Raw genomic sequence first — 22,790 nt, 5'->3', positions numbered from 1 at the left:
TCCTAAAACTCGCGGTATGTAAACAATGGAACTTATTCTGAAAAATTCAATAAGGTAGAAATCCAATAAACCTGAAAAGTCCTTTGACTATTGAATGAGTACTTGAACTTTATGTGGAGACATAAAGGTGGATCAGGTTCGAGTAAATAGTCAAAATGATCTATAGTACATGAATAAGGTTGAGTATCTTATTCTGGTAACACTATTGGATGCGGTTCACTCTGTAGTTGTTACAAGGAGTTGTAAAGTGCTACAAACGAAGTGATCCTAATTCATTCATGTTGGACTTGAGGAGTGAGGGTGTCCTTGTGCAAAAGGGTTTGTAAAAGATTGGACCACAAAATCAATCACTCTTACTTTATAATGCTGTTTACTGTTTAAGACTGACTATTTCAAAGCGAAGACCTAGGTAACTTGACCTTAATCCTGAGCTAACTATGAACTCCTGTTTATTTAGAATTATCTTTAGATTTTCATAGGTGAGGGTTGGCTCAACAGCTCCGACTCAATAAACCTCCAATTTCAAGGGTAAGACCAGATAGATAGCTGATGACATAGGGTGCAAGACAGAATTCACTCCTATTCGCTTTTAAGGATAGTAGAGAGGTTATTCCCTTAAGTGCTGATTCTGGGTCTTGAACAAGAGGCCCCGTTCTCTTATTCGCTCGAGAGGGACTCGGTTTTGTTGATTGGATCACAAAACAATTGTTCATTAGGGGACCAGTGGGGACTTAAGGAACAAGAGGTAATTTCGGGGGTAAAACAGAGATTTGACCCATCCGTTATGACGAACAACCTGTGAAGGGTTGACTTACTAATCATGGTTATATCTAGTGGACATAATATATCTACATTGAGGGGAGTTCAACTATAAGCTTTAGTGAAGTGACTCATTAGTTAACGAATGAGGGTTAGATCGGTCTAATGAGTTTAACTGATTAATCTCGGATCGTTGGAGCTCATGATCTGTAGGTTCACGAGGTCCCCCTACTAGCTCGGAAGTGGATTAGCTCTAGAATAGACTGATAAGTTAATTCGAAACCTTCAAATTAGAATCAAACGGAATTAGAGAATATATATTTAAATATATGAAGATGGATTTGTGTAGAATTAATTTAATATTTGATATTAAATTAATTAGAATTATTTAAATTGTTTAAATAATTATTTATTAATTTTATTAGAAAATTACTTTAGGAAATTAATTTGTAAAATTAATAAATTTTTATTTTAGAATTAAAATATGATTTTAAAATCAAAACTAGATTTTGGAAATAGAAAATTACACAAGAAAAATTGGATTTTTCAAACTTCATCTTCAAGTTGCTCACAAAGAACCCATTACCTTTCAACCTTCAATAACTCCAAGTATGAGTTGCATCCCATGCAACAAATCTCTTTGCATGATAGTTTACAATATACTGAGAAGATTGAAGTGATTTTGAAAGGTTGCAACTGAAAGAATTTTAGTTGAAAATTCTTGAAGAAGAAGGTGTTCTTCGTTTGGGTTGTTGCAGTGAGCTTTCTCCAAATTCCCTTTGATTCCAACTTATTTTGAGTCCCATAACTCAATCTAGAGCACCAAAAGAATAGTAGGGAAGATCTTGTGGAGATCTGCACAAAGATTCGGAGGAATTAGCAGCTGGAAATCAAGATTTCAAAGGTTCTTCAAAGGTATGTTCTTGAAACCCATTAAATTCTATTTAAGCTTGTTTTCTTTTTTGCCAAAATTAATGAATTAGAGTGCTTATCGATCCTGGTCGCTTCCGTTGCGTGTTGGTACCTCTCCAACATTGAGGATGACCATATGCAGCTGTAAGAACACTTAGAAAAGTGTGGTTGCATAAGTGGTGTTGCATTTGTAAAGAGCGGTTGGAAGCTTTGTATGAGCCAAATCTCAAAGAAATTCCTAAGTGTTAAGGTATACAACAAGGTGCGTTGAGTGAAAGTCTTCAAGAGGAAGGCTAAACACAAAGTTTACTTAAGGGTTAGTCTCAAAAGGGAGACTCATGCTAATAGCTAATATATGCTTTTGTGTCCACAGGATTGACACTAGTGATAGAAGCATATCGACCCTTGAGGAATAGTTCTAAAAGTTGTGAGTGACTGAATGTTTACAATGTTTTAAAGAAACCATATTTTAAAGAAAGATTATTCTCATGCTAGCAAGTTTTACAAAGTAATTTCCAAGCAAACCATGAGTTATGTTTTATACGCATGCCTTATATGAAAGTTTATTGAAAAACTGTTTATGTGTGTTTAATTACACTAGGTACGCGTTAGTATCTTTAAAGACATGTTTTATATGTGTTATGCTTTACATGCTTTAAAGAGAAAATCATTGTATGACTAGTTTTACTTGAAACTCGATACCGAGGGACATTTGAGAAGGTATCCGAGCAGTTCGATACTGAGGGACATTTTGAGAAGGTATCTGAGCAAAAGTACCTAAGGTATGACGGTACTTAGTTATGGCCACATGCACGTAGGTAATTAAAGCCAGAATTGAGCAAAAGGGTTCTCTCTTGACTAAGCAGTTGACGTTGGGATTTAACCACAACATGGTTATTCTCAACTAAGGAACAGTTTAATGTTTTATGATTAAAACAACTTTATATGCTTTATGCTTGGAAAATGTTTATATTGCAGGACAAGGTTTCTGTAGAAATTTATATTTCCGTTTAGTCTCTTTATTGAGATAATCTCTTTATTGAGACTTTTGCATAAGAATCAGTTTTCTTTCTTAAGTCACTCACTGGGCTAGCAAGCTCACCTCATTTTCAAATGTTTTCTTTTCGCCCAGGTAGCGGTCAAATCCTAAGGAGGTAGCTCTGCCACTCAAAAACAAAGTTATTGTAACTTGTCTGTTAGGTGGTTATTGTAAATATTGTATACATGTTATAGTTGTTCATATAGAGACTAAGATTTTGGGCTTCAGGACTTATGAAACTAGTAATGTAATCTCTCTGAATATTTTGTGTTTAAACTTAATGTTTTAGCCTTGGAGGCATCCACTGTGTGTGAGGTTGCATGATTGGTATTAAAGTTATTTCTGCAAGATTTATTAGGTAGTAAGTGTCAGCAAAAGGGTTGATAACTGCTGCAGTCATGTCATTGTTTAGGCTCAGAGAGTAGTTTGGGAGGGGGTGTGACAAGTAGTGCTCTGTCAATCATCTAGACAGCTAGCATATCAGAATCTGTATAACAAGTAAGGGCAAAGGATGTGCATTCATAGATCGATATACCATGACTAATCGTGCCTTTTAGATACCTTAAGAGTCTTTTAGCAACCTGAAAATGAGTAGAGGTTAGAGCATGGAGAAACTGACAAAGTTTGTTGACCGAAAAACAAATGTCAGGTCGAGTGAAAGTGCAACATTGTAGAGCTTCCACCAAGCTTCTGTAATATGAGGGATTAGCCAAGGGTTCACCATCTTTAATGGACAGTTGAATGCCATGAACCATAGGAGAAGGACTAGGCTTGTAGTCTTTTAATGAAATTGTGTGACAAGATCTCGAATATATTTTGCTTGACTTAAGTGTAATACATCCTTGTCACAAGTAACCTGAATCTCAAGAAAAAATGACAGTGGACCAAGTTCTTTAAAGGCAAAATGTTGATTCAAAGCTTGAATAAAATTTTATATAGTAGAAGGACTATTGCCAGTAGCAATAAGATCATTAACATAAATGAGTAAAATGATTAAATGAGATGTAGTTCGATAAATGAACATTGAAGAGTCTGCATGAGCACCCACAAAATCCCACTGCATAAGACATGAGCTGAGTTTGGAAAACCAAGCTCTAGGACTTTGCTTGAGGCCATACAAAGCTTTCTTGAGTAGAAGAACATGATTGGGTTGATTTAAATCAACAAAACTAGCCGGTTGTCTCATATATACCTCTTCATGCAATTCACCATTTAAGAAAGCATTATGAACATCTAATTGGTGAATGAACCATCCATTTGACATTGCAAGTGTAAAGACAATGCGTATGGTTGTGGGCTTGACAACCGGGCTGAATGTTTTAAAATAACCAACTCCATAGTCTTGATTGAACCCTTGAGCAACCAACCTTGCCTTGTATCTTTCAATTTCATCACTTTGTTTAAGCTTCAAACGAAAGACCCATTTACAACCAATTACTTTTCGATCAGAAGGAGATGGAACAGGAGTCCAAGTTTTGTTGCGCAAGAGAGCCTCATATTCTTCAACCATGGCCTTTCTCCATTGGGGATGGAGGAGCATCTTTATAAGAACGTGGTTCAGTTGTATCTAAATCAGGGACCATTGCCTTAGATACCCATGCCTTGGGTTTAAAAATGCCATCCTTGGACCTGGTGATCTTGGGTTGAGTATTATTGACTGGAGGAGTAGAGAAGGAAGGGATGGATTTAGGTAGTAAGGTGGACATGGGAGAAGTGGATGAGAGTGAGGAAGACATTAAGGCCGAGGACAAAGGGTAGAAGGTAGAGAAATGGAAGTGGATGGAAGAAAGGAAGACATTGAGGCCGAGGACAAAGGTTGAGAAGAAGAATATTGAGAAGTGGAAGTGGTTAGTATAATAGGTAAAGTATGAGGAGAAAAAGAAGGAGGAATCGGGTTAGAAGGGGAAAAAGGAGGCAACAAACTAGGTTTGACAATGTAAGTAGAATGATATGAAGAATTTATCTTAGTAGGAGGCATGACAAGAAGCGAAATGGGAACAGGGATAACCAGAGGATGAAAAGAAGAATTGGGAGTGGCAGACACGTCAGAGGAAGTTGAGGAAGAATCAAAAGGAAAGCTAGATTTGTTGAAAATAACATGTCTGGAAATATATATACGACCATTGGATAGATCTAAGGACAAATATCCTTTGTAATATAAGGCATACCCAAGAAAGATGCATTTACAAGACCGATATTGAAGTTTGTTATCATTGTAGGGGCGTAAAATAGGGAAACAAGTACATCCAAAAGATTTTAAGAGTTTGTAGTATGGAAATTTATTGAACAAGACAATATAGGGACAACTATTTGCAAGAAGGAGTGTGGGGGTTCAAATGTCCAAAATTTGTGAGGGACATGGGAATGAGCTAATAAAGAAAGACCAATTTCAACAACATTTCTATTTTTCCATTCAACAGTCCCATTTTGCTAGGGAGTATAAGGGCAAGAAATTCTATGAATTATACCAGATTGTTTTAAGACAGAAGACAAGGCAGAAAATTCATCGCTACCATCGGTTTGAATGGATTTAATCTTAGTAGAGAATCATGTTTCAACCATGGATTTGAATTGGATAAAGATAGGGAGAACTTCACTCTTAGTTTTAAGAGAATACAACCATGTGAATCTAGAAAAAACATCAATAAACAAAACAAAGTAACGAGCACCATTTATTGCTAACTCAGGGGAAGGTCCCCAGACATCGGAGTAGACAAGTTCAAAATGAGAGTGAACTATAGAAGAGGAAGTATCAAAAGGTAGACGGTGGCTCTTGGCCAATTGACAAGAATCACAAAAATTTTTAAAGTTTTTATTGGAGTATTTGAAATTACACCAAGATAAAACAATTTTGACTATATTAAAAGTAGGGTGGCCAAGCCGATGATGCCACAGAGACAAATTATGGACTGTTGAGAGAAGAACCACAGGAGAATTAGAAGGATGAGCATCGGATGACTGATTGGAAGGCAGGGGCAACTTGTAAAGACTGCCATCAAGCTTGCCCTAGAGTAGGAATCTCTTGGATTGAAGATCCTTCATAAGGAAACAATCATGAAAAAATTCAGCAGAGGCATGATTATCATAACATAGGCGAGTAATGCTAATGAGATTATGAGACAAAAAAGGAGCATGAAGAACAGAACACAAAGAGATAGACCGATTTGGTATAATAAATGATAGAGTAGTTTTGCCAACATGAGATATAGGAAGGGACGTACATTGCCAATAACAACCTGCTCAGCACCATAGTAAGGAGAGGTTTGCTACAAATTATTTATGTCATGAGTCAAATGATGAGTGGCTCCAGAGTCAAGAAACCAACCTTCATCAGGATGTCGAGGTTTAGGAAGGTATTGACTACCAGATTGAGAAGTTGGACATTGATTAGAATACAAAGTAGACGAGTGAGTTAGAGAATTGAGTTGAGTGAAATGAGCCTGAGGAGTAGGTAGGGAGGCGCAAAGGGAGGGGTTATGAACTTGATAATAGGTGAGGGCTGTGTGACCAATTTTTGAACAAACTTGAAATTGAGGTTTAGGCTGACGATTAGACTAAGGATATTGAGGACGATAAAGGGAAAAATAACAAAGGGGAGGGGGGCCAAAAACACCAGGACCAGTAGGCGTAGCATTATTAAAGGGCATAACCCTAGGCATTTGTATAGTAGAAGGGGAAGAGGACTTACCAGCCGACAACCATTTTGGGCGACGAGAAATGTTTGCAATATTTTCCTGAATCAAATTTATCTGATCAATAGAGGTTTTCTTTTCCAAATGCGCCTCATAGGCCAACAAGAGACTACGAACATCTGCAATAGATGGTTTTTTAGTTCGATTATGAATAGAAGTAACAAAAGGATTCAGTACCCAATCCTTCAAGGATATAATCCAAATGATTACGATAGAAGAGACGTTCTCCAATGGCCGAGAATTTATCTGCCGCATCTTTTATTTGAGAGAGATATTGTGAGACAGAAAGTCCATCCTTTTTAATTTTTTGTAGCTGAGATCGCAGACCCATAATTTTAGTAATAAAGGAGGACTCATACACAGTACGAAGGGACTCCCATATTTCAAAAGCAGTGTTGAAACCAACTATTTCTCCCAGCTTATCCTCATTGAGAGAAGAGTAAAACCGGCTCATTATAGTTCTATTGCATTTCTGCCAAAAAGTAAAATAAGGGTTTATTTGAGTTTGCTGAGGATCTAAATATTTAGGAGGTGAAGGGAAGGTGCCATTGATGAAGCTTTCAAGACCATGACCAATAATGAGATTGAGGAGTTGATTTTTCCAAAGAAGGTAATTACTATCTGAAAGTTTAATGGTAAGGGATTGGGTAACATTCGAAAAAGGCGATGGAGTGTTGTGAGGCTGATAAATGAACGGAAATTAGGTAGGCATCGACATGTGCAGAGGAGCAGCTGACTGTGTAGGTACCCCATTGAAGAAGGGTGGTGGCAGATAGGGTAAGCTAGATTAATTGGAGAAAAATAGAGATTGTTGTGAGAAGGGAATTTGAGGAGTAGGATTTTGAATAGGTATGTAATGTGTACATGGAGATTGGAAGGGTACAGTAGCTGGAACACTTCGAGGAGGCAGAACATTTGTATTTGCTAGAAGTGGAATAGAAGAAGTTGCTGATATAGACGTTGTAGGAACTTCAATTTGATCTTCTTCAGATGTGCCAGAACTTGACACCATTACCAAAAGAGGAAGAAAAAGAAAAGAGCCTAAAGCTATGATACCATGAACGAAATAAAATAAAACTACTGAATTGATGAAAAGACTCAGTAATGAGCCATGGACTATTCATTAGAATATATAGGCCTAATCAGGCCACGCGTCCAGGAGATTGGAAAAGAAATAACAAAAATATTCTGAATAATAACAACCTACAATCAGCAGAAAATACAAAATAGAATACAGAAGATAATAAGTCTATTAGATTTCCCTGTTTGTTCTGACAAATTGACATTGATGTCTATGTTTTCTGCTACATTTAAATTGGCGACTGAGTCAATGTATTGGTTATTTCAGGAGTCATGAGTTGGTTTTGCCCATTTTGTAATGAGGACAAGAGGGATAAGCCAATGAACTCGATAGCAGTTACGTCCACCAATTCTACTAATACCGACTTGAATTTTGGAAGATCTTGTTCTGAACTTAGTTCGAAAAATGTTTCGAATAGTAGCTCAATGAATCCTCGAGGAGAAATTACATACCCCATATGTCCAAAAGAGCTAACAACCTCAGAGTTTTTATTGTGTTTGATCTCAATTCAGCCACTAAAAATTTCAATCGAACTTTTATGGTTGGAGAAGGTGGTTTTGGATGTGTTTATAGATTGTCACTCTCCTTTCTTTTCAATTAATATGTTCCTCTGGATTGAATCTCTCACCATGTAAGTTCTTGAAATCCATATTAGTCCCATCGATTTTTCACCAATAAACTCCTTGTTATGCAGGATCAGAAGCTGCTCTTCTTGCTGAATATTTTTCTTGCCACAATTGTTATAACTCCTACTTTTGACAAGTATTTGTTTATTTTTCACTCAGACTCCTTCATCGGCATTTATCAGACATTTGCGACACATTGTGAGGTCGACAATGCAAACTTTCAGCTACCAAAAGGAAAATTGTGCCCTGCGATGTCTTTCTTCTACTTGTTATGATCTAGTTTATGGCAATGGCTCGGTGAGACAATATTCTTCTAATAGATATGTGTGTATATTTCTTTGATGCGACTTATATCACAAAAAACTTGATTTCTTTTCCAAAAATCTACGATCTACCTTTCTTCTTATGGTCTTGTTGAGATCTTAGAGTCGCGACCTTTCAGTTTTTAAGGATTTTTTTATTGCTTTGTTGAAATGATTGTAGATTTCTATTGTTTTGTTCTTGTATATTGACATGACAGTGAACATGTGTAAGAGCGTGGATCAAGAAACTTTGTAAGAAAATTTATATACCGATGAATTTAGTTGTCTTGAGATTGGAAATTTTGTTGCAATTGTTCTCGTTGCTTGAGCACGTTTTTTGGTGCAATTTTGTTGGTTGATAGTAGTTTATGGGATGAATAAATATTTATCTTCTTTTGTGTTTTAGTTCTAACTAGAAGAGATCTGTGTCTCTATTATACTTAAGGGCTAGTTGTATAAATAGAATTCAAGTCCAAAATAATAGAATATCTAATATAAGGATAAAATAATTGTATATATAGATAAAAAAAAATGATAAAAGACTAAAAAACCCATGCCTAGCCACCATTTTGTTCGTTTCTTCTCAATTTTCTAAAATTAAAAACTATCACTAATAGTTATCAGTGATAACCACTGATAGCTGCTATCAGTTGCTTTCGCTGATAACTTCTATCAATTATTATCGATGACAGTTGCTATCAATGATAGCTTTCAATTTGAGAAAAATTAATACAATCTTGAAATATTAGCTTTTAATTTACTATCAATTATTAGTAGCTATAATTGATTAACTTTCATCAATTGGAATCAATGTTGAAATATTACTACTTAAGGCTATCAGTGGCTACAATGATAGATTTATAAATAGTGATCAACTTTGATTACCATAGTTGTTATCACTAATAATCTTTTATCATGGGTTATCAGTCGTTATCACTGATAGACTTTCATCAATTAAAATCAACCTTGAAATATTAACTCTTAAGGTTATCAATGATAGACTTCTATAATTGGTTATCACCTTTGAAAGAAACTCGATATATAGATATCACCTAAGTTTTATCACCGATATCACTAACATCACTCATATTGTGGTTATCGGTGATAGCTTCTTTCACTGATAACATCACTAATAAGATGCTATCAATGATCTCATTGATATCATGCTATCAGTGATAGTTCTCTATCACCGATAACGTGTTATCAGTGGTGACTTCTATCATCGATAACGTGTTATCAAGTAGCTTCTATCATCGATAACAAGTTATTAATATTAGCTTCTATCACTAGTAATATGTTATCAGTAGTAGCTTCTATCAATCATACTGAATACCTTTTTACCCTTTTCTTGTCCTTCCCAAATATTTATAAGTCCCTTTTCTTTTCGATGATAGCTTCTATCACTGATAAACATGCTACTAGTGATAACTTCTAGGCATTCCACTTATATTTTAGTTCGAGATTCAACTTTATTAATTCAATTGACTAAGTTGGCTATCAGTGATAGATTTCTATAAGTGGCTATTAACCATGAAAATATAATCAAAGATTAAGCTATCAATGATAGAAACTATTAGTGTCTATCACTGATAGACTTTCATTTGCTATTTATATTTATTATTTGTTATAATAATCAAACTTGATGATTGGCTTGTTGGTGTTATGTCACATATGAATTGAGTAATTTCAAGTCCTGCGTACAAAACTTAGCTTCATAATTCTTGTGAAAAAAAATGGGAAGAAGAAAAAATTTTAAAAATAAGAGAAAGAGAAGAAGCAAAAATTGAAAAAAGGAAAAAAAAATTAAATAAAACAAAAGGAAGCAAAAACCAGACAAATGAGAGAAAAAATAAAAAAAAGAAAAAGAAATGGAAGAAACAAAAAATCAAAGAAAGAAAAGAAAAGAAAAGAAAATAATAAAAAAAGATAAGGGAAGAAGTAAAAATCGAAGAAAGGGAAGAAAATAAAAATAAAAAAATGAATAAGCATGAACCGAAGAAAGAAAATAAAAAAAAAAAAGAATAAGCAAAAACCGAAGATAGAAAAGAAAATTAAAAAATGAAAAAAATGAAAGAAAAAAATAAGGAAATGAAAGAAAATAAAAAATAAAGGAAAGAAACAAAAATCGGATAAAAGAAGGAATAAAATTAAAAAAAAAAAAAAGAAGAAGAAGCAAAAATTGAGAAAGAAAATAAAATGAAAAAATGAAAAAGGGAGGAAAAAAAAAGCAAAAATCGAAGAAAATAAAGAAAATAAAAACTAAAAAAAGTGTACAACAATATAAGACAAGGGAGGGTGAAATTGGAAATTAAAAAAAATCAAAGATTGACTATCAACTCATCTATATTTGCAAATATTTTAAAGATGTAATATATTTTTAGATTTTTTCTCTTATTCTACTATGTATTACAAATATCCTTTAATAAATGATGTAAACTTATGTTGAGTTTATCTTTCTTTTTTTTTTCTTTTTTCTTTTTGTAGTTCAATACAAAAAAAGCATATACCCAAGAAGAGATTGACATAATTTGAATACAACGTGCAAGTTTTGTTGGTCAATTTGTGTAAGGTTGCACTTATTGTTTTTTTTCTTTGTTTTGTTTTGTTTTGTTTTTTTGTTTTAATAGAATGTAAATGCTAGTTTAGAATGAATCTTGATGAGTTTTAAATAAAATATGCAGGTTTAGAATGAATGAGAAGTACTAATGATTGTCTGTGGATAGACGAATTATTAATTAACCATGATATATTTGTTGGAATATTTGTGTATAGTTTTTTTGTTTATGGGTATTTGGTGTAAGTACTCATAGGAGTACTAATTGATGTTTGTGAAGGGACAAATGATTATTAATATTATAGAACTGTTTGATATTTTTTATTGTAGTTCCGTGGGAAGGGTGGTTCCATATGAGTGTCGGATATGATAATTTTAATTATTGTTCTATGGAAGTACGTTATCAATATACAAAGTGTTAGTTAGTATATTTATTGATATTTGATAAGTACTTATAGAATGGATCAGAAGTATTATTGTTTGACAAATTATTATCTATACTATAGAAGTGTTCTTTGTTGTAATTCTATGGAAGTGTGTTATTGTATTTTAGGTAACTTTGTATTTAGTTTTGTGGTAGAGTGTATTGTTGTGTTTATAATTATATTTTAGGTTTGAGTTTTGTGCATTTATAGGTGGAAGAGAAATATTGTTGGTTTGCCACGCAGAACAGTAAACATGCATATATTACAACAGACACGTATTACAACAAATAATTTTTTTTTTATATATTTCTTAAGACCCTTTCATTATGGGGTGACGGAGGGATCGTACCATTCGAGCCTTTTTTTTTCATGCTTTTCCCGGAGGTCTGGAGAAAGCTGTAATCAATAGGATTTTCTTAATCCTCCCTTCCCGAAAGCTAAAGGAAGAACGTGAAATTCTTTTTCCTTTCTTCCGCAGGGACTAGGAGGGAGCTCGACGGGAAGAAGATTGTAACATGAGAGAAGCAAGGAGGTCAACATGATGATGGACATTTCCTAACACAAAAATAGACATTTAATGTTGGTTTTTAACTCTTTGACTGACATTAAAAATAGATTGTACATTTTAAAAGATGAGGCGTTAAAAAAATATCGGACATATAAGATGATGTATAATGTCGGTTTTCAACTGACATCAAAGATGGTGTATAATGTCGGTTTTCAACTGACATCAAAGATGGTGTATAATGTCAATTTTCAACTGACATTGAAGATAATTGACATTGAAATTTCAGTAAGCTATAATGTCAATTTAAAATCGATAGTAAAGACCTTTTATAATACAATATTTGATATCGATTTTCAACCGACATTGTACCCCTGTAATGTGAGTTTTAAACCGATATTAAAGTCTAGTTTTGTAGTAGTGTTTATTAAGGTTGGACCATAAACATGTTGTTCATTAGCGGATTGGTAGGACTTAAGGAACTAGAGTTTATTACAGGGGTAAACCGATAATTTGACCCAATTGTACTTATGAACGACTAGTGAAGGATTGACTTACCAGTAACGGTTATATCCATGGACACAAAAATATGTTTACAGTGCGAAGAGTAAAGTTGTGCATATTTAGTGGAGTGAACTACAATTAGTGAATGTTGATTAATTTAATTAAAGAGTTTAATTAATTAATCTCGTATCATTGGAACTTCTAATCTGTAGGTCTATTAGGTCTTTCCAAAAGCTCATTAAGGGTAAAAATAAAATTGTTAAGGTTTTGGTTGAATTTGAATTGTTTAAATTATTTGGGAAATATAATTGTATATGATATAATTAATATAATGTATATGAATACATTATATTATAAAGTTAATTTTGAATAAGATTCAAAGTTAAATCTTATTATATAAGAAAAATAAAATATTTGAATAAAATTCAAATATTAAATAATATAAATTAGATTTATATTAAAATTATAGGTTAAAAATTAATATGAATAAGATTCATAGAAAGAAAATATATTTAAATATGATTTAAATATATTATTAATTAAATATATGATATTTAATTAATTAGATTTATTAAATAATATTTAATTAATTTAAATTAAATTTTGATTTAATTTATATTAATAATAGTAAATAAAAATAATAATAAATATTATTTTATTTGCATTTACTCAAATCCAATAAATTAAGATCCATGATTATTTCATGTAACTTAAGCATGTATATGAGACATACAAGCGGATCATGCTTTAAGTAATAGCCTAAATGGTTTGTAGTATAAGGATAAATGAGGGATAACTTATCCTTGTGATACTACGGATACGACCCGCTTTGTAGATGTTACAAGTGTTGTAAAGTGCTACCAATGGTCCGATACTAATCATTCATGTGGAGACATGCGAGTTGGAGTATCCTATACAAAGAGTTTATATAAGACCGGACCACGAGATGATTAGTCTCTTTATATAACGCCATTGATAATTGAGACTTACATTTCACAAAAATGACCATAGGTGACATGACCTTAATCCTGAGTGAGTTTGGAACTCCTGTTGAGGGCGATCCTTTGATTAGTATGGGTGAGAGTGGCCAGATTGTCAACTCAACAAGCCTACCTTTTTGGGGATTCGGCTGATTGGGGAGCTAGGAACTCAGCTATACAAGACGGAATTACCTCCTTCCTTGAAGTAGGGGTAAGTAGATGAATTGCTCCCTTAAGAGCTGATCCCGGGTCTTGAACATAATGGCCACACCCTCTCTTTGGAAGAGTGGACTCAGTCATAGTAGGACTATGACTTATTGTTCTTTAGAGGAATCAGTGGTACTTAAGGAGTAAGATGTAACTATAGGGGCAAAATGGGAAATTGGCCCAACTGTACTTACGAGCGATTTGTGAAGGGTAATCGTGCTGTTGATTGGTTATATGCACACAAAAATTTATCTGTATATCGAATCTGAAACTTTGGTTCTTTCCTGTACGAAGAGTGCAGCTGTCAATCTTTAGTGGAGTGCCCGGCAGTTAACGAATGATGGATCTTGTGACTAAAGAGTTTAATCAGTTATTCACGCACCGTTGGAGCTTCAAGCTATAGGTCCATAAGGTCCCCTTGGTAGCTCAATGGATTCAAGTTGAGAATCAGTTTTTGGGTTAGTTTGAAATGTTCAAATTAACAAAAAGGAATTTGATTATATATGATATAATTAAATTGGTTCAATTATATGTGATATAATTGATTTTATGTATTAGATACATTAATTGGAAGAATTGATATAAATATGATTTATATTAAATAAAGGAGAAAAGAACTATGGTTTAAATATTATATATGATGTGATATTAAAACTATAGGTTATAAATATTATATGATAAGTTGGTTATTATATTTATATATAATAATAAAACATTTATATGATAATTGTGAATGGTTATTTGGTTTTTCCTTTAACCGTGGATGAAGTGGGAGGTTATGTTCAGTTTTTGATAACTGAAGAATAAAATGAAAAGTGTTTTCCTTTTACAGGGGATCGCTTCATTGATTTCTTAACTAATCGTTTACTCACAAGAGACTACACAATAGACCTTATGAGAGACTAAACAATCGAGCGAGATTTAAACAATCAAGCGAGTTTTGCAAAACGATCGACTCTTAGCGAGAGATGAAACGATCGTGTAAACGAGTGAGCGGGATACTAAGCGATAGAGCAAGATTTGCTAAACGATCGTGTAAAGATTGAGCAAGAAACTAAACAATCGGCTAGACGATTCTCACGAGAGCGAGATTTACTAAACGATCAAGCATTCTCAGTCTATGCAATAGACAGATCCTTTCTCCCACTTACTTGATCGTATAGTTCGATCGTTTCCTTCCTCCTACCCTCTAACAAATTCACACAGAGCCCACGTCTCTTGGATTTTAACTCCAAGAATACCAAGGTTTCCAGTGGCAGTGTCTAAGGGTTCTTGTTCGAGGATTAGATTGCTCGTGATTGTAATCGACAATGAGAGGTTGGCTAGACGATTGCTCACAAGAGCGAGATATTACTGTCCATCTATTCACGAGAGCGAGAAATTTCCAGAGAAGAGTTCTTCAAGGGTATGTCTCTCAACTTCTTTGTATTTAATTAAGAAAGCATGCTGTAATTTTCTTGAAGATGCATAACTATTCTTGTATGTTTGTGAATACATTTATTCTTGCACAATAGACTTGGAAAGATCTTGCTTCCGCTCATAGAGATCTCTGTTTAGATTTCCTTCAGGAGATACATGGGAAATTGTAGTGGGTGGCAAATCTAATTTAGGGAATTGCAAGTGTAGCTTGAGTTTTCTTTTTAAGTTTTGTAGAAATAGCAAAATCCTTATCCACATTCTTCACACGCGGACTCTATACCTTCTAAGTCGTCTCTCCAACTCTCACGTTCTAGTCTCATTCTCCAGGTTTTCTGGATTTGGGGGAGCGCTAGATAGTTGTTGCAGTACAACATCGAAAACAAATGGAGTAGAGTTAAAGCGACAAGGACATTTAAGGACAACGAAAAGAAGTTGGTTGTGCTTTACAATGTTGGGCAATTGGCACTTGGACCAACTTTTAATCTTTGAAAGTAGGGTGGAAGAGGGGGGCAAGAGCATTCACGAACGACAAGAAGAAGACGGTTGTTGTTGCTGGTAAGTTCTTTGTGATTTTTTTCTCTCTCTCTCCTTTCTCTCTTCTCTATGCAACAACCCTTCCCCTTTCTAGCATAAAGAGTCTGTAACTAAAGAATAAATATGTAATTAAAAAATTGCCACAAGTCTTTAATTACATAAATTCTCTTCAATTTAAAAAACACTTAAAATAACTAATCATTTTCAACAGTGTATCAATAGTATATCGAATATATTAAGTGTCTATCAATTCTATTAAGTGTGTATCAGCAGTGTATCAAGTATATCGGGTGTATACTAGTAGTTCAAGTGTATCAAGTATAACAAGTATATATCAGTAGTGTATCAAGCACGTATCAAATGTATATCAGGTGTATTTGAACTTTTTTTACATTTTGTGGGTTGAGCTTGTTTTCTTGGAATTTTTGAAGTAATAAGTCTGAGTTATGGGCCTAATTTTTAAAACTTAATTTTCCAAATTAGCAAGAAGCTCGAGAACAATTAGTGGTGGTGTTCAGAACATCTTGATGGAAGAATCATTGAAGAACGATCTTCAAAAGTGAGTATTTCTACATTTTTATTAAATTACAACATGCTTATTTTTTTTCTGTTCTTGTTTTTCTTTCTCGCTTTCTTCAACAAATATTGAAGCATGAGCAATCACATGCTTCCACACAAGATACAATCTCTTCAATTGGTATTAGAACCAAGTTTGTTTTTAATTTTTGTTTTTAAAAGGAAAAACAGGAAAAATGGTGGGTGTTTTTATTCATTTTTCTTGAAAATGCATGAAGGATTGCATAACATATGTTTTAAATTATTGGCACTTAGATACTATTTTTCCATTGATTAGATCAATGTAATGGCCTAGTGTTTTAGCTATTTATTATGTAAATCAAATCTGTAAGTCCGGGTCACTCGCGGTGAAGGTAAAAGACGGATTTCAGAGTATACGCCCGAGAGGTTGCAGTGCAGATTTCTATTCATTGTATGTCATTAAGAGTTTTTGACTGTCATATGTCATTGTTTGTGTGTAAAAAGGTTGTGACTGTTTGCAACATGAACGTGGCAGTTTTCTTCCAACACGAAAGTGGCTATTTTCTTCCAACAATTAGAAGAGGTAGTTTTTGTGTTTTAAATTAAATTAGTTAACTTAATTTAGGAAATTTGTACCAAATAATAAAAACATGAAAATAATCTTAACATATATTCTAGTTTTAAAATATTTGCTAATATAGCAAATATTCACCAGTCAAGCTATAAATTTTTAAAAAATTTCAAATTTACCCTCAAGTGCACACCCTGCTATTAAGTTTCCTTTTTTACTTTTCCTTTTTTCTTCTTTTTGATTTGCCGGGCTCTGGGTCTTCGTTTTCCTTCCATTCCCTTTCCTTCTTTTTGTTGCTTCCTCTTCGATTTAGTCTTTCCTTGATATTATGGCTAATTCTAATTCGTGAGTTCGTTTTCGTTTGGAGTTTTTTTTTTTGATTTCTTCAACTCTTTTACTCTTTTCTTTCTCATTTTCTCAAGAACGTAATGACTTCTTCAGCTCCCTGTGAGCGTAGTGGATTGCAGAGGGAGTTTGTTGTGCTTTAATGAAGTTTTGTTTTCTTCATTGGGTTCTTCACCTTTTCTTTGAAAATTTGAGGTTTGATCAATTAATTAAGATATTGTGTTCTTCACTCTTTTCTTTAATGATTTTGAGGTTTGCATTCTTCACTCTTTTCTTTGATATTGTATAATATTTCTATAAGTGTATTTTGATGTTTGATATTTTTAAGTTTGATAATACGACTACCTTGGCTTTTTGTTTGTCATTTATGATTTTTTTTTTTTTTTTTTCAATTTTCACTATATTAACTTAGGGTTTGAAGCTATTGTCATTAATAGGAACATATCAGTTTTCTATCATTCATAGTGACTATCAATGATAGAAAATAAGCCACTGCTATCATTTTTATGTGTTCATTGTTTCTTATTGATATCCGTTGAAAGAAATGCCTAGTTATAGACTGGTATCAGTGATAGTGATAGATTTATATTTGCTTTTGATAGATATTAAAACCTACTGATATTGTTATTCAAAAGTTTTTGTTTTACTTTGGCCGGAATTTTAAAACATGGTTATTCTAATAGTTGTTTTTCATAATGAAATATTGAAAGAAAAACAATGTTATGTGAATTACAAATCTATTGAAGTTTTAGTAGCTGATATAATGGTTTTTGAAGACTCTATGGGTTTAATAGTGAAGGAGATTTGTTTGAATGCATTCATTTCCTCTATAGAATTTTCAACTTTATTAGATTTTGTTATGAATAAAGTTAAAAAATGTAGTTCAAATTCGTGAAGATAAGGATGTAGGTTGGTTTTTGGCTTTAGTTAAGGAACAAAATACAAGACATCTTTTGGTTGCTCATGTCACTAATTTGTGTTTGGAAGTGTCTTATAATGTTGTTTCTAGCAGAGATGAAAATTATTTATCTATTGTTCCTTTTTCTACGGCCTATGGTTGATGATGGTGATTTCCAAGTGATTATGGATATACATGTTGCTCGTGATTTGAAAGAAAATGATATGTTTGCTAGTAAAGAGATTTTATCAAATTGTTTATACTTGATAGTAGTCAAGAAGAATTTTGAATTTAAGACTATAAGATCAAATTCAAGTGCAATCTTGTTTCGATGTGTTCAAGATGGTTGTCAATGGTATGTGAGGGCATCCCGTTATAGGCGCAATATTTTGTGGATACTTAGGAAGTTTATTGATATTCATGATTGTTCTATAAAAAATGTTTAACCTTCTCATAGGCAAGCTTCCTCATCTTTAAAAGCTAAATGTTTGAAAAATAATTTTAGATTTAGTTCTTCTCATACCTCAACTCCTAGTGATATCGTAAATAAAATCCATAAGGAATTTGGAGTAATGAAGTCTTTGAAAGGCGATGCACGCAAATTATATGCTTTGATTCCAAAGTTTTTGATGAAGTTAGAAGAAAGGAATCTAGGTTTATTTTCTCATTTCCAACTTATTAATGGGTTGCATGATCTATCAATGATAGCTTCTACACTGGTGGGAGTCTATCATTGATAGCTTCCATCACTGATAACATAAAAATGATGGAAGCTAGTGGTGATAGACTCCAACCAATGATAGAAGCTATCATTGATTGGCATCAATCAATTATATACCTTTTATAAGCTAGCTTAGTTGTTCATGTTTATCTTATTTTAGGTACATTCATTGCATATGAAGTTGACATAAATGGGCATTTTAAGTATTGTTATATGGCTATTGGAGCGTCAATTGAGTGTTGGAATCATTATAGACCCAATATATCGGTTGATGGCACATTCTTGAAATATAAATATGTTGGGACTCTTTTGATGACTTCAACAATTGACGATAACAATCAGAGTTTTTCTCTTGCATTTAGTATTGTTGACTCTGAAAATGATGCATCGTAGAGATGTTCTTTTGAGAATCTAAAGAGAAGTTTTGGTGAACGAGAGGGATTAGTCATTATTTCCGATCGACATTTTAACATTCCAAAACGTGTTATGAATGTTTTTTCAACTGTTTAGTATTGTGTTTATCTACGACATCTTTTGCAAATATGAAGTTGACCTATAAGGATTCTTTAATTCATGATATATATTATAGTTGTGCAAAATCTTATACAATTAATAACTTTGAGTCTTGTATGAAATGGATAGAATCGATATATCCTACTATTCGGGAATATCTCAGTAAAGTTGGTTTTGAGAAAGTGGGCACGTGCATATTCTGGGAGAATAAGGTATAATATGATGACTACAAATATTTCAGAATGCTTGAATAATATTTTGGAAAAGCTAAAGTGTTCCATGTTGTATCGTTACTTGATTCCATTAAAGAAGTACTTCAAAATTAGTTTTATAAAAAAGGTCAATCCACATTATCCATGAAAACCGTTTTGACTAGTTGGGCGGAGTATGAGTTGCAAGAGCAACATAGTCAATTAAGAAGTTTCAAGGTACATAATTAGCCATTACTGTTGAAGATATCATTAATTTCAATTTATTAGTGATAACTTCGGTAATTGATAGCTCAAAAATATTTGATCAGGTAGTGATAGTATCACTTACATTTTCATTTATATTCCATTTTGCCATAAAAAATCAACTAACTACCCACTAAAGTGGTTGGAGAGAAAACAGAATTACTATTCAAAATAATAAATAATATAAATAAATATGATAACCAACTTATCATATTATATTTATAACCTATAGTTTTAATATTGCATCATATACAATATAAACTATAGTTCTTTTTCTCTATTTTATGGCATTTAATATAAATCATATTCATATTAAATTTAGCAACTATGAATCTCATTCATAGAAAAAATATTTGAATGAAAATATTTGAATCACATTCAAATATTTATTCCTCCAATTAAACTAAAATGTATCAAATACATTATGTTAATTATATCATATATAATTGAATCAATTTAATTATAACATATATAATTAAATTCCCTCTTATTGAATTGAACAATTCAAATTAACAGAAAAACTAATTCTCAACTAAATCCTTTTGAGCTACCAAGGGGACCTTATGGACCTACAGCTTAAAGCTTCAATGGTATGTGAATAATTAATTAAACTCTTTAATTACATTATCCACCATACGTTAACTGTCAAACACTCCACTAAAGACCGACAGCTACACTCTTCGTACTATAAATATATTTCTGTGTCCATTGGATATAACCAATCAATAGTATGATGACCCTCACAAAATACTCGTAAGTACAGCTGGGCCAAATTACCATTTTACCCTTATAGTTACATCTAACTCCTTAAGTACCTTTGATCCCTCTAATGAACAATAGATTATTAGTCCTACTATGACTAAACCCCTCTCGGGCCAGGAGAGGGTGTGGCGCCACATTATTCAAGACCCAAAATCAGGCCTTAAGGGAGCAATTTATCTACTTACCCCTACATGGGGAAAAAGTGAATTCCATCTTATGTAGCTGAGTTCCTAGCTCCTCAATTAGAAAAATCCCTAAAATGGTAGGCTTGTTGAGTTGACGATTTGGCCACTGTCACCCATACAAATCAAAGGATAGCCCTCATAGGCAGGAGTTCACAACTCACTCAGGATTAAGGTCATGTTACCTATGGTTATCCTAGTGAAATGAAAGTCTCTATTATGAATGGTATTATATATTGAGACTAAACATTTCGTGGTCCGGTCTTATACAAACTTCTTTTGTATAGAATATCCTCGCTTGCATGTCTAATACATAAATGATCAGGATTAGATCATTTGTAACACTTTACAACATTTGTAATATCTACAAAGCGAACCATACTTGTAGTGTTACCAGGATAAGGTACCCAGCCTTATCCATATACTACAGACCATTTAGGTTATCACTTAAACATTATCCACCTGTATGTCTCCACATACATATTTAAGTTACAATGATAACCTGGGATGTTAGTTTATTGGTTTGTGGTTAATGCAACTAAAATATCACATATTTCACAGACATAGTGAATAAAATATCAAATATTATTAATCACATACAAGTTTATTCATACAAGGTTTACAAATTATAGGACCCTACGAGATTTAGGGCATACTTACAAGTCTCTTGAGGCTCAATATCTGCATGCTTAAGAGATTTATAAAGATCAAATTTTACATCTTCATCACTAAATCTAAATGTTAGCTTACCATCATGCACATCAATGAGAGCCCTACCGGTAGCCAAGAATGGTCTTCCAAGAATTATTGGAATGTCGGCATATTCTTCCACATCAAGCATCACAAAATTCGTTTGAAATATGAACTTTTCTACCTTAACCAACACATCCTCTACAATGCCATAAGGATGAGTATATGATCGATAAGCTAATTGCAAGAAAATTGATGTTCGTTTCACCTCTCCAATGTTGAGCTTCCTAAAAATAGACAAAGGCATTAAATTAATTTAAACTCCAAGATCACACAAAGCTTTATTAATCATCATATCACCTAATTGACAAGGAATAGAAAAATCCCTGGATCTTTCAATTTTGGAGGCAATTTCTTTAGTATCACCATACTACAATCTTCATTAAAAGTTATTGTCTCATGTTTACCGAACTTATTCTTCCAAGACAAGACATATTTCATGAACTTAGCATATTTTAGCATATTTTCTAAAGCTTCAACAAAAAGTATATTAATATGCAACTTCTTAAATATTTCCAAAACTCTAGAAAACTGTGTTTCTTCATTCTTTTTCCTAAACCTTTGAGGATATGGAATAGAATTAGGAACAAAAGGTAAAGGGCTAGAAGTACTCTATGCTTTTTACTCAGACTTTTTTGCAAGCTTTTTCTTTGTAGGCTCATCAACAAAGGTGGATTCAACCTCCTCTTGAATTGGTTCATCATCATCATCAATTAAGGCTTGTTTAATTTTTTTTCACTTCTAATTGTGATTCCTTTGCACTTTTCTTTAGGATTTTTCTCAGGATAACTAGGAAACTTATCTTTTTGCCAGGTTTGCACAACAAAAGACACTTGACTCATTTACATCTCTAAATTCTGAATGAATTTGTTATGGTTTTGTATGGTGCTCAACATAACATTAACTAAGTTCCCTAAAGTAGATGTTTTCTCCTGAGTTACCTTAACAAGGCTCATAACCAATTCCTTCAATGATGGTTTTTGTTCAGTTTGGATACAACTTGAAGAAGCCACAACATTCTTATTATTTGCATATGAAAAATTTTCATGATGTCTCAAACCTGGATAGTAGTGTGTGGAAACTTGTTGTGGAAACTTCTATCTTGTGAATCCTAAATTTGTTGGGTTTCTGATGCTTTAGCTGCTAAAGAGACTATGGACATTGAATTCTGTGCTTGACTACCTGTAGTCAATTCAAAGCATTAGTAATTGTGGTCAATTGAGCTTTAATAACACTTACCTCATCAACCTTATAAAGTTTTGCTACTTTGTTGGTAGAAACTCTATCACTTGGCCAACTATAGCTTGCAGTGGCCATGTCTTCAAAAATATTGTGAGCTTCTGTAGCAGTTTTAAAGAAAAGAGACCCTTCAACTGTAGCATCCAGAAGGGATTTAGTGCTACCATTTGATCCATCATAGAAAAACTGTATTTGTAACTAACTAAGATATCCATGTTGTGGATATCTCCTCAAAAGATCTTTATACCACTCCCAACATTCAAAAGATTCTTCATTTA

General features: G+C 33.1%; 1 long non-coding RNA gene across 1 annotated transcript; it reads left to right on the top strand.

The window, feature by feature from the left end:
• Positions 1-1,213: 1,213 nt before the first annotated feature.
• On the top strand, positions 1,214-8,711 carry LOC150037260 (uncharacterized). The gene is made up of 2 exons (XR_016528428.1): positions 1,214-1,674; positions 8,269-8,711. It is a non-coding gene; the product is annotated as an uncharacterized LOC150037260 (long non-coding RNA).
• The last annotated feature ends 14,079 nt before the right edge of the window (positions 8,712-22,790 follow it).

This window comes from Benincasa hispida, chromosome 3, assembly GCF_027475165.1.
Source record: "Benincasa hispida cultivar pf3 chromosome 3, pf3_genome.v1.1, whole genome shotgun sequence".
Classification (NCBI taxonomy): Eukaryota; Viridiplantae; Streptophyta; class Magnoliopsida; order Cucurbitales; family Cucurbitaceae; genus Benincasa; species Benincasa hispida.
The sequence above is the reverse complement of the archived record's forward strand: the minus strand, read 5'-3'. Positions and strand labels throughout refer to the sequence as shown.